This window comes from Dermochelys coriacea, chromosome 2 (assembly GCF_009764565.3).
Source record: "Dermochelys coriacea isolate rDerCor1 chromosome 2, rDerCor1.pri.v4, whole genome shotgun sequence".
NCBI lineage: Eukaryota > Metazoa > Chordata > Testudines > Dermochelyidae > Dermochelys > Dermochelys coriacea.
In genome coordinates this window covers 120,018,399-120,031,482 of record NC_050069.1, presented here as the reverse complement: position 1 = coordinate 120,031,482, position 13,084 = coordinate 120,018,399, and the positions used below count along the sequence as shown (strand labels likewise).

Sequence of the window (13,084 nt, the reverse complement as noted above, 5' to 3'; positions counted from 1 at the left end):
GGAAAAATACAAAATATTGCAAAAGTTGTGATAAAAATTGCAAGCATTGGTAACAGTGAGTTAATATTTCCATTTAATCACTGACTGCAGGAGTTGAAGCTTTAAGAAAAACACAAACTATCTTAAGACTCAAAATGCATCCGATGAAGTGAGCTGTAGCTCACGAAAGCTTATGCTCTAATAAATTTGTTAGTCTCTAAGGTGCCACGGGTACTCCTTTTCTTTTTAATAAAATTATTACAGCAGGTAACCCTGCTGTAGTAACCCACTAAAGAGTTGATTCAGTAAAGAGTTAAACGTTTTCACCTGTGATTTTGATGTTTAAAGAACTGTGTCATCAGTTTTAAAGGGAACAAAAAAGCTAATTGTCTCACCAAATGCAAAACAGAGAAGTGAAAGGGGTTGGGGTGCTGCTGGCACAATGCATCAATCTATCCATGATCAATGTGTCATTTGTGTTTTTAGGCCGTTGCACCTTCTGTAGTTATTTATATCAGTGCAATGTGAATTCAAAGCGGAATTCCATAATTCAATTATGGAATTATGCTGTTCCATAATTAATTTTGCATTCATGTCACAGTGGGGTAAATCACTACATATGGTATGGGGTAAAGGAAAAATTAGGTTCTCTGCATGAGTGACTGCTACACTGACAACTTAGGCCACGTCATATGGTATGGGGTAAAGGAAAAATTAGGTTCTCTGCATGAGTGACTGCTACACTGACAACTTAGGCCACGTCATATGGTATGGGGTAAAGGAAAAATTAGGTTCTCTGCATGAGTGACTGCTACACTGACAACTTAGGCCACGTCACTACTACATCCAATTTACATCCTCCTAAACATTGGATATATAGTTGAAGCCTCCAAAATGTGAAGCAAACAGCTAATGTGCCTATATTGTGCCACACAGACATAAAATTGTATGTTTACAGCTCCGAAATGATACACAAAGTGAGGTGAGAACGATGACACATCAAGTGGCATTTTGGCTAGAGTGGAGCAGCAAGAGGGGAGAAACAAAGGAGCATAATACTGCTATGAGAGATGGCCAACCTGCGGACAAAGGAGTGATAAGTGTAAAGAGGAAGACAGAGCACCAGGACTATGGATCAGATACTTGATGACAGATTGAACATGTGGGAAATAATTGAGGAGCATCATCATGGAACCCTGCCCCCTAGACATTATTAATAGTGGCTCATGTCATATAACCCCCCCACACACACACACATATAAGTCCCCTTTGTTGACAACTGTACATTGCATAGGACATTGCCCTCAGACAGACCCGTGCATTGATAATAGTACAATCCATAGGAACCCTCCCCCCACACACGATAGCATTTAGGAAACCCCCAGAAACACTGATAATGGTACAATCCACAGGAAGCCACACTGGTACTAAATACATCCTATAGCAGGGTTTCTCAGACAGGGGTCCCTGAGGGTACTTCAGGGGGTCCACAAGTCATGTCCAGGGCCACCAGCCCCACTGATCAACTCTTCCCCCTCCCTCCCAGTGCCTCCTACAAGCCTCTGAACAGCTGTACGGGAAGGAGTGGGGACGGGGCATGCTCAGGGAGGAAAAAGGAGGGCAGGGATGGGAAGAGGTGGGGCAGGGGTGGGGTCTTGGGGGAAGGGGTAAAGTGGGGGTGGCACCAGGGGCTGAGCAGGGAGCTTGGAAGTCCATGAAAAATTTTAAATAAAAATGGGGGTCCTCGGGTTGTTAAAGTTTGAGAACTGCTGTCCTATAGGATTCCCCAGTCCCCCAAACCCACAGATTCAGGAACATAGAAAACTCTCTCTTTACACTGATAGTGGTAGTCTGTTCCCCCACCTTCTCATGCTCATAGACTTTAAGGTCAGAAGGGACCATCAGGATCAATCTGACCTGCTGCCCACTGCAGGCCACAGAATCTCACTCATCCACTCCTGTAATAGACCCATAACCTCTGGCTGAGTTACTGACGTCTTCAAATCATGATTCAAAGACTTCTCTGCAGTAAGCACAGTGGTAGTGCTACCAAACACACACCGACAGTGGTGAAGCCTGCAGCACAACTCCCTCAGTAGCAGTATGTTCTAAAGAGCAAATGGGGCAGAGGCAATTGGCTGTAGAATGCTTAATCTGGGCAGTTGCCTTCTATCAGCTTTGTCCTCTCCCTTCTTTGCCCCAGGATTCCCACCATGTGCCAGTAAAAATGGCTGGATAATTTAAAAAGTATTTTTATTTTATGTGACACTTGTCAGGCGCTCTGCAGGGAAGAGTCAGCCTCCTGAGGGATGTGACAGGACTCCACTGAAGTGCTGAGCAAACAGTGGGCATGTGAGGCACTCGCAGCATGTGTTGGCACCATGTGGGAAGTTTTGGGGATTATGGACACTAGAGGGATATGTCAAGCAAACAGGGATGTTTCAGGGTCCTGCTGGATGTGTTGGGCACCTCATGAGATGTGTCAAGCACCTTGTCACTGTGGCAGACACCTCACAACCCCACATAGGAAGTATCTGGCTCCCAAGGCTGTTGAGTGTGTTGGAACTGCATGAGACTGGCCAATATGCATTGGGACTCGGTTCAAGTGTGTCAGAATCCTGTGGAGACTTATCAGGACCCTGTGAGTATTAACATGCATCCAGTTTTTGTAGGATTTTACAAATAACAGAGCATTTCCATTTTCCTGGTCTCACATCCTCAATAGGGTTACTCAGATGGTAAGCACGGTGTTTGATGGCAAGTGGTTGCAGCATTAGACCATCAGTTTTGGCTCTTCTTAGATCCTTTAATGATGGAGAACATGTAAAAACCTTGTCATTTCTGTATGCTCCCTACTCACCCTTGTTCACTGAATCTCCTTTGGCCCCGGGCTTGCTGTCCCCTCATTCACTTTAGAACAGTACAAAATAGCAAATGTAACCATATCCATAGATACCAAGTCAACCTTGTTGCTGTTTATGCATGCACAAAGCTATCAAATTTATATAGCACTGTTTACTTAAAGTGGCTCACAGAACCTTCCAATACATAAATAACAGAAAGAGGAGACAGAAGACTGTGTCTTGATACAAGTCCAGTAAGCTGTAAAAGCTGAGTCTGGAAGAAGCCCAAGCTTTTATATCAGTTCAACAGCGATAGCTCCTGAGCTAACCAAAATCATATGTGAGATGACTGGTTTAGCAGCATTAGCATACTGGGCTGTTACTCTGTGCGGGTTATGGCTCAGCATCTCTGGCTTTTTTGGCTACTGTGAAGGCCAGGACTATAAGAGATTGGTTCCTCAGCCCCTTTAGCTGGGCTAAGGGAAAAGTTCCTTCAGTTTGCTGGACAGATTTTAAGACATAGTTATGTCATTTGCTCAGCAACTGTAGTGTGCTGGATATATGTAAAGGGACAAGTTTCTGAGATTTCACTAGTTCACCAGCTATAGCTTGTTGGACTGATGTAAATAGTTAGGCTTCTTTAAGTTCACTTGCTCTGCATCTTTAGCTTGCTGGATTGTGATGACAAACCATAGGCCTCTGGGAGCTGACTGACTGTGCAGCTCTACGGTACTGGGCTGGTATCAAGATACAGGACTCTGTTAGGATCACTGGCTCAGCACCTCTAGCTTACTGGTCTCCTGTCAAAAGTAGGCCTGTGTGACGTCCCTGGCTCAGCACCATTAGCTCGCAGGACTAATATCCAGGCATAAACTTCTTTGAGGTCACTATCTCAGGATCTATAGCTGTTGGACTGCTCCAGGCAGGATCTATAGCTGCAGGCTCAGGTCTCTTTGAAATTACTAACTCATCAGCTATAGCTCGTCAGACTGATGCCAAGGCTCAGGCCTCCTTCAGGTTAGTAGCTCAGCAGCTTAGCTTGCAGAATTTATATCAAGCCTCAGCCCCCTGTGACATGAGTGACTGTGCTCTATTACTAGGTCAAGCTAGAGTGTTCTGTGGTTATGGTAAGGTCTAGGTCTCTGTGATATCACTGGCTCAACACCTATAGCTTGCTGGGTGATGTAAAGAGGCAGGTCTTTGTGAGGTCTGTAATACAGGAACCCTAGATTACTAGTCTGATGGCAAGGGAGAGATCACTGTGAAGCCACTAGCTCAGCATCTCTGGCCGCCTAGGTTGATTTTATGGTACTAATTTCTGTTATTTTGCTAGTCTGATGACAAGGCAGAGGCTGCTGTGAGCTCACTGGCTCAGACCATCTAGTTTGATAGGCTTTTGTTAAGGTACAGATCTCTGAGGTCAGTGGCTCAGCAACATATTTAAAGGAAGTCTGAGATTTGCACCTACATTGACTGTATAGTTACTACAATTGCTTGTACAAATTTTGTAATTATACACAAAAATGGACATTTAGGCATCTAACCACTTGCATGTGTAATCACAGTGGTTTTCTAATTTAAAAACTGTACCAATTACATTTGTCGCTGGCTACTTCACAAAGTCTTTTAAAAATACAAAAAATAGTTGATTATTCATGTCAATAGAGAGACTCTGCTGCAAAATTCAACTATATGCATAGCCCATTATCAACCCCACAGGCAAAAGCCTGTGTGAAGAGATAGGCTTTACATTATCCCATGAAGATCAATGGATGTGGGCTGTGTTGAAAAGGTAAAAATTCATGCCTCTGAGTCAAATAAGCTCATTGCACCAGAGGAGAAATCTACCCATCTGTAGCACAACCCATAGTCTTGTGGGTTTTTTCCATTTCCCCTCAGCTCACCAGGCAAAATGGACTGCATTCAAAAGTCAGTACAGACGCTCCCCGGGGTTACTCAAGACCCGACTTATGCAAATCCGCATTTACGGAAAAAGTTCCATAAGCTAGAAATAGGAGGGTTTTTTTTTCTTTTTTTCCGTAATGGTCGGGTATACGTTTCTGACTTACAAAAATTCAAGTTACACAAGGCGTTCCGGAAAGATTGCGTAAGTCAGGGAGCGCCTGTATTTGTAACAGTTACCATACACTGGTCTCTGAGATACCATAGCATTTACCTACACTTAAATAGGCTATATTGGTGCATGGAAATTGGTGAGAAATGTTGACTTTTTAATGGCTATTACTGTATTTCTGTATTTAATTAGGTGTGAGGTTTCTGTGTATTGTGAAAATAGACATTTTCTTATTTTAAAAGTTAAATAATATAAACAGCTCAACACCCAGAGAGCTACGACAATCTCCTTAGGGATCTCAATCCACAGTCTGGGTAATGCAGTTATACAGCAATTCAATTTGTTATGACTGAAGAAAATTATAGGATGTAGGCAAGAGGAAATGCCTTGAGGCAACATCCATGGTAATAGCTTGGAGTAAGGTGGGATTTGTGAAATGTTGCCTGGCACTGGTGAAAAGTTGATTCTGTTTTCTATAAAGATGACTGGATTTGGAAATAAAAGCCTGACCTTCACATTATATGAAAACATTTTTTTGTTGCACAAGCCAACTACCTCTTCCATATATTTTTTCATCTTTGAAAACAGATCTTTATTTGGTTTTTCAAAGCTGGAGAACAGTGAATGTGTGAGGCTGCAATACAGAACAGAAAATGTGTTTAAAAGGTGACATGCACTTTTTAATTTCTGTGCATTCTGGAGTATCTTTTGTGATCAAAAGTCAGATATTTAATTAGATATATATATTTAGCCTAAAATTAAACCTTAAAAATTATTTGCCGTGTTTACTTTGAATCTGGTGTATGTTTCTAAGCTTCTATCAAAACATTCTTGCTTCCAGTCAATATTTTTCTCTCTCCAAATATTGTTGACTGAAAAAGAAAAGGAAGGAAGTTGCCTTGAATCTTCTAACCTTGGCCATCATTAGTGGTGTTTCTAAAGAAAAAAATCTTGTTTTGCATTTCTGTATAAGCTCTGCCATACTTCGTAAAACAATTATAGACCGATACATCAGGCTACCTAAGAGTTTTAGCTAAAATGAATAAAATGTGCAAAATCCATCTTTGTTTTTTCCTTTTGAGATATTGAAACTGAAAAATGGCATTTCACTTGATCATGGTACGTTTTCTTCAGACTCCTTACTCACTTCTTCAGAAGCTTTTCTAGGAATTCTTGAGAAAGTGGGTGGAACTGAAAAATGGCTAAGCCACAGTTTCCTTTAATACTCTCAGGCTCAAATCTTCAGCTCAGTGACTGATTGTGAAAATGGCCTCACTGTTCACCATTTTCTAGCAGGTTCCCAACTTGATGCTAAAGTTAATGTACTCAAAGAATCTAAGAGGTGTTGGTAAATAACCATAATTTTTTGAACTTTTGCTGAAGCCAACAAAAACATTTTCTTAAGCCAGGAAAAATACTGAACACTAGCTAACCATGGGATGCATTGCCTTTGTTAATTTCATTGTGACTTTGGAGTTAGAATAAAGAGAAAGGAGCTGTTTGGCTAGGAAACCGCTCACTCTGACCTTGTGACTCTAGACCAATGGTGGGCAACCTGCAGCCCGTCAGGGTACTCTGGCAAGACAGTTTGTTTACACTGACCGTCTGCAGGCATGGCTGCCCGCAGCTCCCAGTGGCTGCAGTTCGCTGTTTCCGGCCAATGGGATCTGCGGGAAGCGGCGCGGGACGCAGTGCGGGACGCAGGTACATGCTGGCGGCCGCTTCCCAAAGCTCCCATTGTCCGGGAACGGCGAACCACAGCTACTGGAAGCTGCGGGCGGCCATGCCTGCAGACAGTCAATGTAAACAAACTGTCTCACGGCCCACCAGCAGATTACCCTGACGGGCTGCCCGCAGGCTGCCCACCAGTGCCCTAGACAGAGTAAGAAAGCAGAAAATGGGGAGGAGGGTATCAGACAAAATTCTTTCAAAGGAGAGTGGGAGTGCTTGTGATCTGTCTTTGTGTAGAAATCTCAGCCTCCATCTGTCTTTAAAGGGTGAGATTGTGGTTGGCCTTTACTGGGGTGCATGGTGGTTGTAGAGAGTTGCAAGTCATCTTCCTTTCACAGCACAGTTGCATGCAGCCCCTGTACTCAGGGTAGCACAAGGCAAGCTCACGCCTTCAGTGTGCGTGATGCAAGCTGTCCCAAAGCAGGTAGGGAGAAGATAGGACCATGGCTCTATTCTTCCACATTGCCTTGGGAAGTGGGATCAGCACACAGAGAGCAGTGTACTGCATCCCACAATGGGGTGGAATAGCAGCTATGCTTCCCTTGTAGACCGGGGGCTCTGAAAGACATTCTGTAAAATGCTTCTTGGTGTTCCACCAGGGCAATACACGGCAGTCCTTAAGTGGCACTATGGAGCCTAAAACAGACCAAAAATAAAATAATGCTACATTTCCTCCTCTGCACACATTTTTAAAGTCCATGTTCAAATGTAAACAGCATTCAAAACTAAGTGCTCTTCCTGCTGAAAGAGTTTTTTTCTTCTCAGTTAATCACATTTTTAGTATGCTTAGGGAAGTTACCAGCTTCCAGTAAGTCATCTATTGCCATTAAAATGTGGCAATTCCTGCAGCTATTGCTTCAATAATGCTTGTTATGCTGATGTCTATTTTTAATAAATATTATGAGAGAAAAAGGCTGGCATTTTTCTTTAATAAACTGTTGTGTTACATTCCAAAAACATTCAGCTGTTCATAGAAGGCCCAGTACTGCAGTTCTTTCTCATGCAAAGCTCCTATTGCTGTCAGAGAGGTATTTCGAATGAGTGTGGACTGCAGGATTTGGCCTAAAAATTTTAGCAGGGTTTTTGAAATACTCTTTTTCAACCCAATGCCAAACTCATGTTGCTGCTTATCTCCGTCAGAGAAATACTGAAAATGCTGCCAGCAGAGTAAGAAAGCCATAGAGACAGAGGAGAGTGGCTTCTTAGCCAATAAGAAACCTTTACACTTGTATTTTGGACTTAGTTCCTTCAGTGTTGGTATGCACAGCTTTCTTGAGCTATCTAGCTATCTTATCCGTGGCTATGTGGTGCCCAGGTATTAAAAAAGCAATAGCTGTGGAGTTTCTTGAGGTTTGAATTCCAGTCATCTCTCTTCATGTTAACCTTAAAACCTAAGAAGTAATAACGAAACAATCCAGAACTTGCAATAATTTAGGGCAGCAGCTCTCAAACTTCATTGCACTGCGACCCCCTTCTGACAACAAAAATTACTACACGACCCCAGGAGGGGGGACTGAAGCCCAAGCCATCCCATAGCCCCGCCACCCTGGGCTGGTGGGTCAAAGGCCAAGGGCTTCTGCCCTGGCAAGGAGCATGTAACCTTAGCCCATATGCCTAGGGCTGAAGCCCTCAGGCTTTGGCCTCGGCCGTGGGCCCCAGCAAGTCTAACACCAGCCCTGGCGACCCCATTAAAATGGGGTCCTGACCCACAGTTTGAGAACCCCTGATTTAGGGGAACAGGCCCTCATCTAAGATAAGCAAAGCAACACTTTACCATTCTATTTTAGGTTCTAGGGTAAAATTTTCAAAAGCACCTAATGGACTTAGGATCCTAAGCCCCTTTTTCAAACATGTCTTAGGCACTTAGGTCTTATTTACTTTCAATGAGACTTAGGGCCAAACCTGAATGGTTCTGTGACCCTGGGAGCCAGGTTGCAACACCCAGAGCAGGGAATTGGGCCAAGCCCCATGGGACAGGAGTCACTGCTGCCGGGCGAGTGCGGGAAAGGCTTGCTCTCCAGCCCTGTGTGAAAAGGCACAACACATACACCTGAAGTTAGCTGTAAGCAGACAGGGTGGTCACCCGTTCAGCCCCACTACTGTATTTAGGCACTGAAGGGTAGGATTTTTCAAAAACCCCTAGATAACTTAGCACAAGCCCCACTGACGTTAGGACTTGGGTTTCTAAGTCACGTAGGCACTTTTTAAAATCCCACCCTTAGGTGCTTAAAAGTGAACTTTGGAGCCTAACTGTAGGCTCCTTTTTTTGAAAATGTTAGTCGTGGTCTGTATACAAAACCACTGATGTTTCAGGCTCAAAGCATTTCATATACACACATGTTCTTGAAAGGGACCCTCTATGCACAGATCTCCTGCTGTCAGCTTTTAAGTGAAGGGAGTGCTGCCTCCACAGCACCATCACTCCCTCCCTATGTGAAGAAGGGGTTTCATGGATATTTGGGACTTAGGGTAAGGAACAGGGGACTGGCTACATTCAATGGCATTGTCCCATGTAGAGCCACTAAATTTCCATGTGGAAATGTGGCAGGGAACTCATATAGCTAGGAATTGTATTGATTTCCTCTGGGTCCCCCCTGCAAAGGTCACTGAGCAGCCACATAGGATCCAGTTATTGGAAGCAAAGCTTCAGCAGGGACTGTGATGCCATGGGAGGCGGAGCCATTAAGCAGTGCAGAGGCAGAAGTCCCACAGATGTAGGGTCCTATATCCACAGGGCTGGATTGCCCTGCCCTTCTGATCCCCAAGATCTATCAGACAGAGAAGCGTCCCAAATTCCTTTTGTTAGGGGATGCTTAGTGAGAAATAATGTGAGGGGACTGTTTTGGAGTGTTCCTACCTCTCTGGTCCCTTTCAGCAGAGAAATCCAGTGGGTGTGCATATTTGTAGTTTTATTTCATTCTTATTTTGCTTCTATTTGTTCCCAGTTTGAAAGTATGGTGTTTGTGTTCCTTTTCTCTTTATACCATTTATAGTAATGATTAAACTACTAAAAAATCACTTCATCCTGAGAACAAGCAATTTGTAAATTTGGGTACTTAGAACAAACATGTTTCCTGTAATTGGATTTAGTCCAAATAGCTGAGTCAATCACAAAATTTCCTCTGGGATTTTTCCATGGCAAAGCGTTGTCCGAGAACAACAATAGCATAGAAGCTCTGATTGTATAAATCATCTCCTTACCTGAGGCTCACTCAGCTCCCACATCAGCTGACCCTGAAACATAATCTTCTTCTGGCAAAACAGTTGCCAACTGGCACTTGGTGCAAATTTAGTATTTGTCTTTACAGACTGAGTCCTCACATTTTGTCTGCTAGCAGTCTGTGTTCAGATGAGCCTCTTGCCAATCTTGCTATTTCAGGCCAAACATTTTGGGGAACAGGCAATTCTTTGTATGTGCCCAGAGGATTTTTTGTTTGTTCGTTAGTTTTATGAAGAAGCTAGACAAGAAATGAACTGCACCATGCATCCATTCAAGAAAGCAAGATCCAGTAGTTCAGAAAAGCTTTTTGAACTTTAATAGGAAGATTCGGAACCAATTAAGTGAAATGTTGAAAGTTCACTAAATTACTCTATTTATTTACTGTGCAGGTACATTGTAAAATTTGACAACTCATTGCAATTCAGTGCCAATAGTTTGTCCCTCTTTATTGTTTAAAATTAAACAAGAGTATTAAATAGGGAAATAGCAGACACTTTGGATCAACTGATGAAACAGAATAATTAGAGAACCAATTGAAAATGTGGCAGAGAACATGGGTAGAGTTTGATATGATTTGAAGGCATTAAGTGTCTTTGAATTTGAAAGGAAGGCAGGCCTTATAGCTTCGTGGAAATGCTCTATGTTAGACCATTGCTCTTGGATTGGGAATAAGGAAGCTTGGGCTGGTAATCATGTTCATCTTCTGTGAGAGGACTACTGTGTGTCATTGAACAGTGACTTCTACAGCTAATTAAGAGGTAGCATTTAAGATTAAGCAAGTCCATTGGTCTTCTGGAGTGAAAAGAAAGTCATGACATGAGACGAGATCTTGAGGAAAGCGGGCACAAAGAGAAAATTGGAATAAGAAGACATGATTCTGCTCAACTCTGATAGGGATATGGAAGAAATAAAATTTTAAAGCAAACTTTATTTTAAAAAATTTGCTGCAGTGTCTATAGAAGCTACTGTAATAGCACAGTGAAGAAAATGTGTACTACAGCACAACTAAATGGGCAAATTTGCTGCACTCTCAAATTAAATGGAGTTTGGAGAGTCACTGAGGCTGCACAAACTGGATGGTTTTGTGTGCATTCTGGTGGGGTTTAGGATATCTACAGAACTTCAGAAATGCTGTTTAATTGTCACAATCCACCTATAAGGGAGAGCCACCATTTTACAGATGTGGTAAACTGAGGCACAGAGAGGTTAAGATGATTATTTTCAAACATGGGCATATAAAGCTAGGCACCCAAATAAAAGTGGTCTGGTTTTTAGGGGAGCTGAGCCCCTGATGTCCTCACTCAAGTTAATGGAAGCTGCTGGGGCTCAGCTCTACACTCAGTTACCTAACATCTAAAAATGTTGACTCCTTACCTTGAGCAATGCCACATAGCTGGAGCTGGGATTAGTCCATTGCTCTCCGTCCTTTACTCAGTAAGTAAGGGCATGATGCCTCTCATACTGTTAAACTGCTCCTCTCTGTGACTTAGAGGAACTGTTCATACAAATAAATGCTCACCAACGTCAGTAAATGCTCCACAACCCGGCTGTAGGACCCTAAACTGACCATCCTTACTCATGTCAAATTGTCTCGTGCTCCACAAGTATCCCTACTGATTTCAAAGGGACTACTTAAGTAGTAAGTAGGGCTGTTAAGTGATTTAAAAAATTAATCACGATTAATCGCACTGTTAAACAATAACAGAATACCATTTATTTAAATATTTTTGGATATTTTCTACATTATCAAATATATTGATTTCAATTACAACACAGAATACAAAGTGTGTAGTGCTCACTTTATATTTATTTTTGATTACAAGTATCTGCACTGTAAAAAACCAAAAGAAATAGTATTTTTCAATTCACCTAATACAAGTACTATAGTGCAATCTCTTTTTCATGAAAGTTGAACTTACACATGTAGAATTATGTACAAAAAAACCTGCATTCAAAAATAAAACAATGTAAAATTTTAAAGCCTGCAAGTCCACTCTGTCCTACTTCTTGTTCAGCCAATCGCTCAGACAAACAAATTTGTTTACATTAGCAGGAGATAATGCTGCCTGCATCTTCTTTACAGTGTCACCTGAAAGCGAGAGCAGGCATTCTCATGCCACTGTTGTAGCTGGTGTCGCAAGATATTTACGTGCCAGATGCGCTAAAGATTCATATGTCCCTTCATGCTTCAACCACTATTCTGGGGGACATGCATCCATACTGATGACGGGTTCTGCTCGATAACAATCCAAAGCAGTGTGGACCAACATATGTTCATTTTCATTATCTGAGTCAGATGCCACCAGCAGAAGGCTGATTTTCTTTTTTGGTGGTTCGGGTTCTGTAGTTTCCCCATTGGAGTGTTGCTCTTTGAAGATTTCTGAAAGCATGCTCCACACCTCATCCCTCTCAGATTTTGGAAGGCACTTCACATTCTTAAACCTTGAGTCAAGTGCTGTAGCTATCTTTAGAAATCTCACATTTATACCTTCTTTGTGCTCTGTCAAATCTGCAGTGAAAGTGTTCTTAAAATGAACATGTGTTGGGTCATCAAGACTGCTATAACATGAAATAAATGGCAGAATGCGGGTAAAACAGAGCAGGGGACATACAATTCTCCCCCCAAGGAGTTCAGTCACAAATTTAAGTAACACATTGTTTTAACGAGAGTCGTCAGCATGGAAGCATATCTTCTGGAATGGTGGCCGAAACATGAAGGGGCATACAAATGTTTAGCATATCTGGTGCGTAAATACCTTGCAATGCCAGCTACAAAAGTGCCATGCAAATGCCTGTTCTCACTTTCTGGTGACATTGTAAATAAGAAGAGCGTAGCATTATTTCCTGTAAATGTAAACAAACTTGTTTGTCTTAGTGATTGGCTGAACAAGAAGTAGGACTGAGTGGACTTGTAGGCTCTGAAGTTTTATATTGTTTTGTTTTTGAGTGCAGTTATGTAACAAAAAAAAATCTACATTTGTAAGGTGCACTTTCAGAACAAAGAGATTGCACTAAAGTACTTGTATGAGGTGAATTGAAAAATACTATTTCTTTTATCATTTTTACAGTGCAAATATTTGTAATAAAAATAATATACACTTTTCAACACAGAATACAATATATATAGAAATGTAGAACATTCAAAATATTTAATAAATTTCAATTGGTATTCCTTTGTTTAATAGTGCGATTAAAACTGTGATTAATGGTGATTAATTTTATTAATTGCAATTAATT

General features: G+C 41.9%; 1 protein-coding gene across 3 annotated transcripts in view; it reads right to left on the bottom strand.

The window, feature by feature from the left end:
- Positions 1 to 13,084, bottom strand: part of LYRM4 (LYR motif containing 4) — a 209,120-nt gene that overhangs the window by 7,695 nt on the left and 188,341 nt on the right. The gene's annotated exons all lie outside the window — the stretch shown is intronic.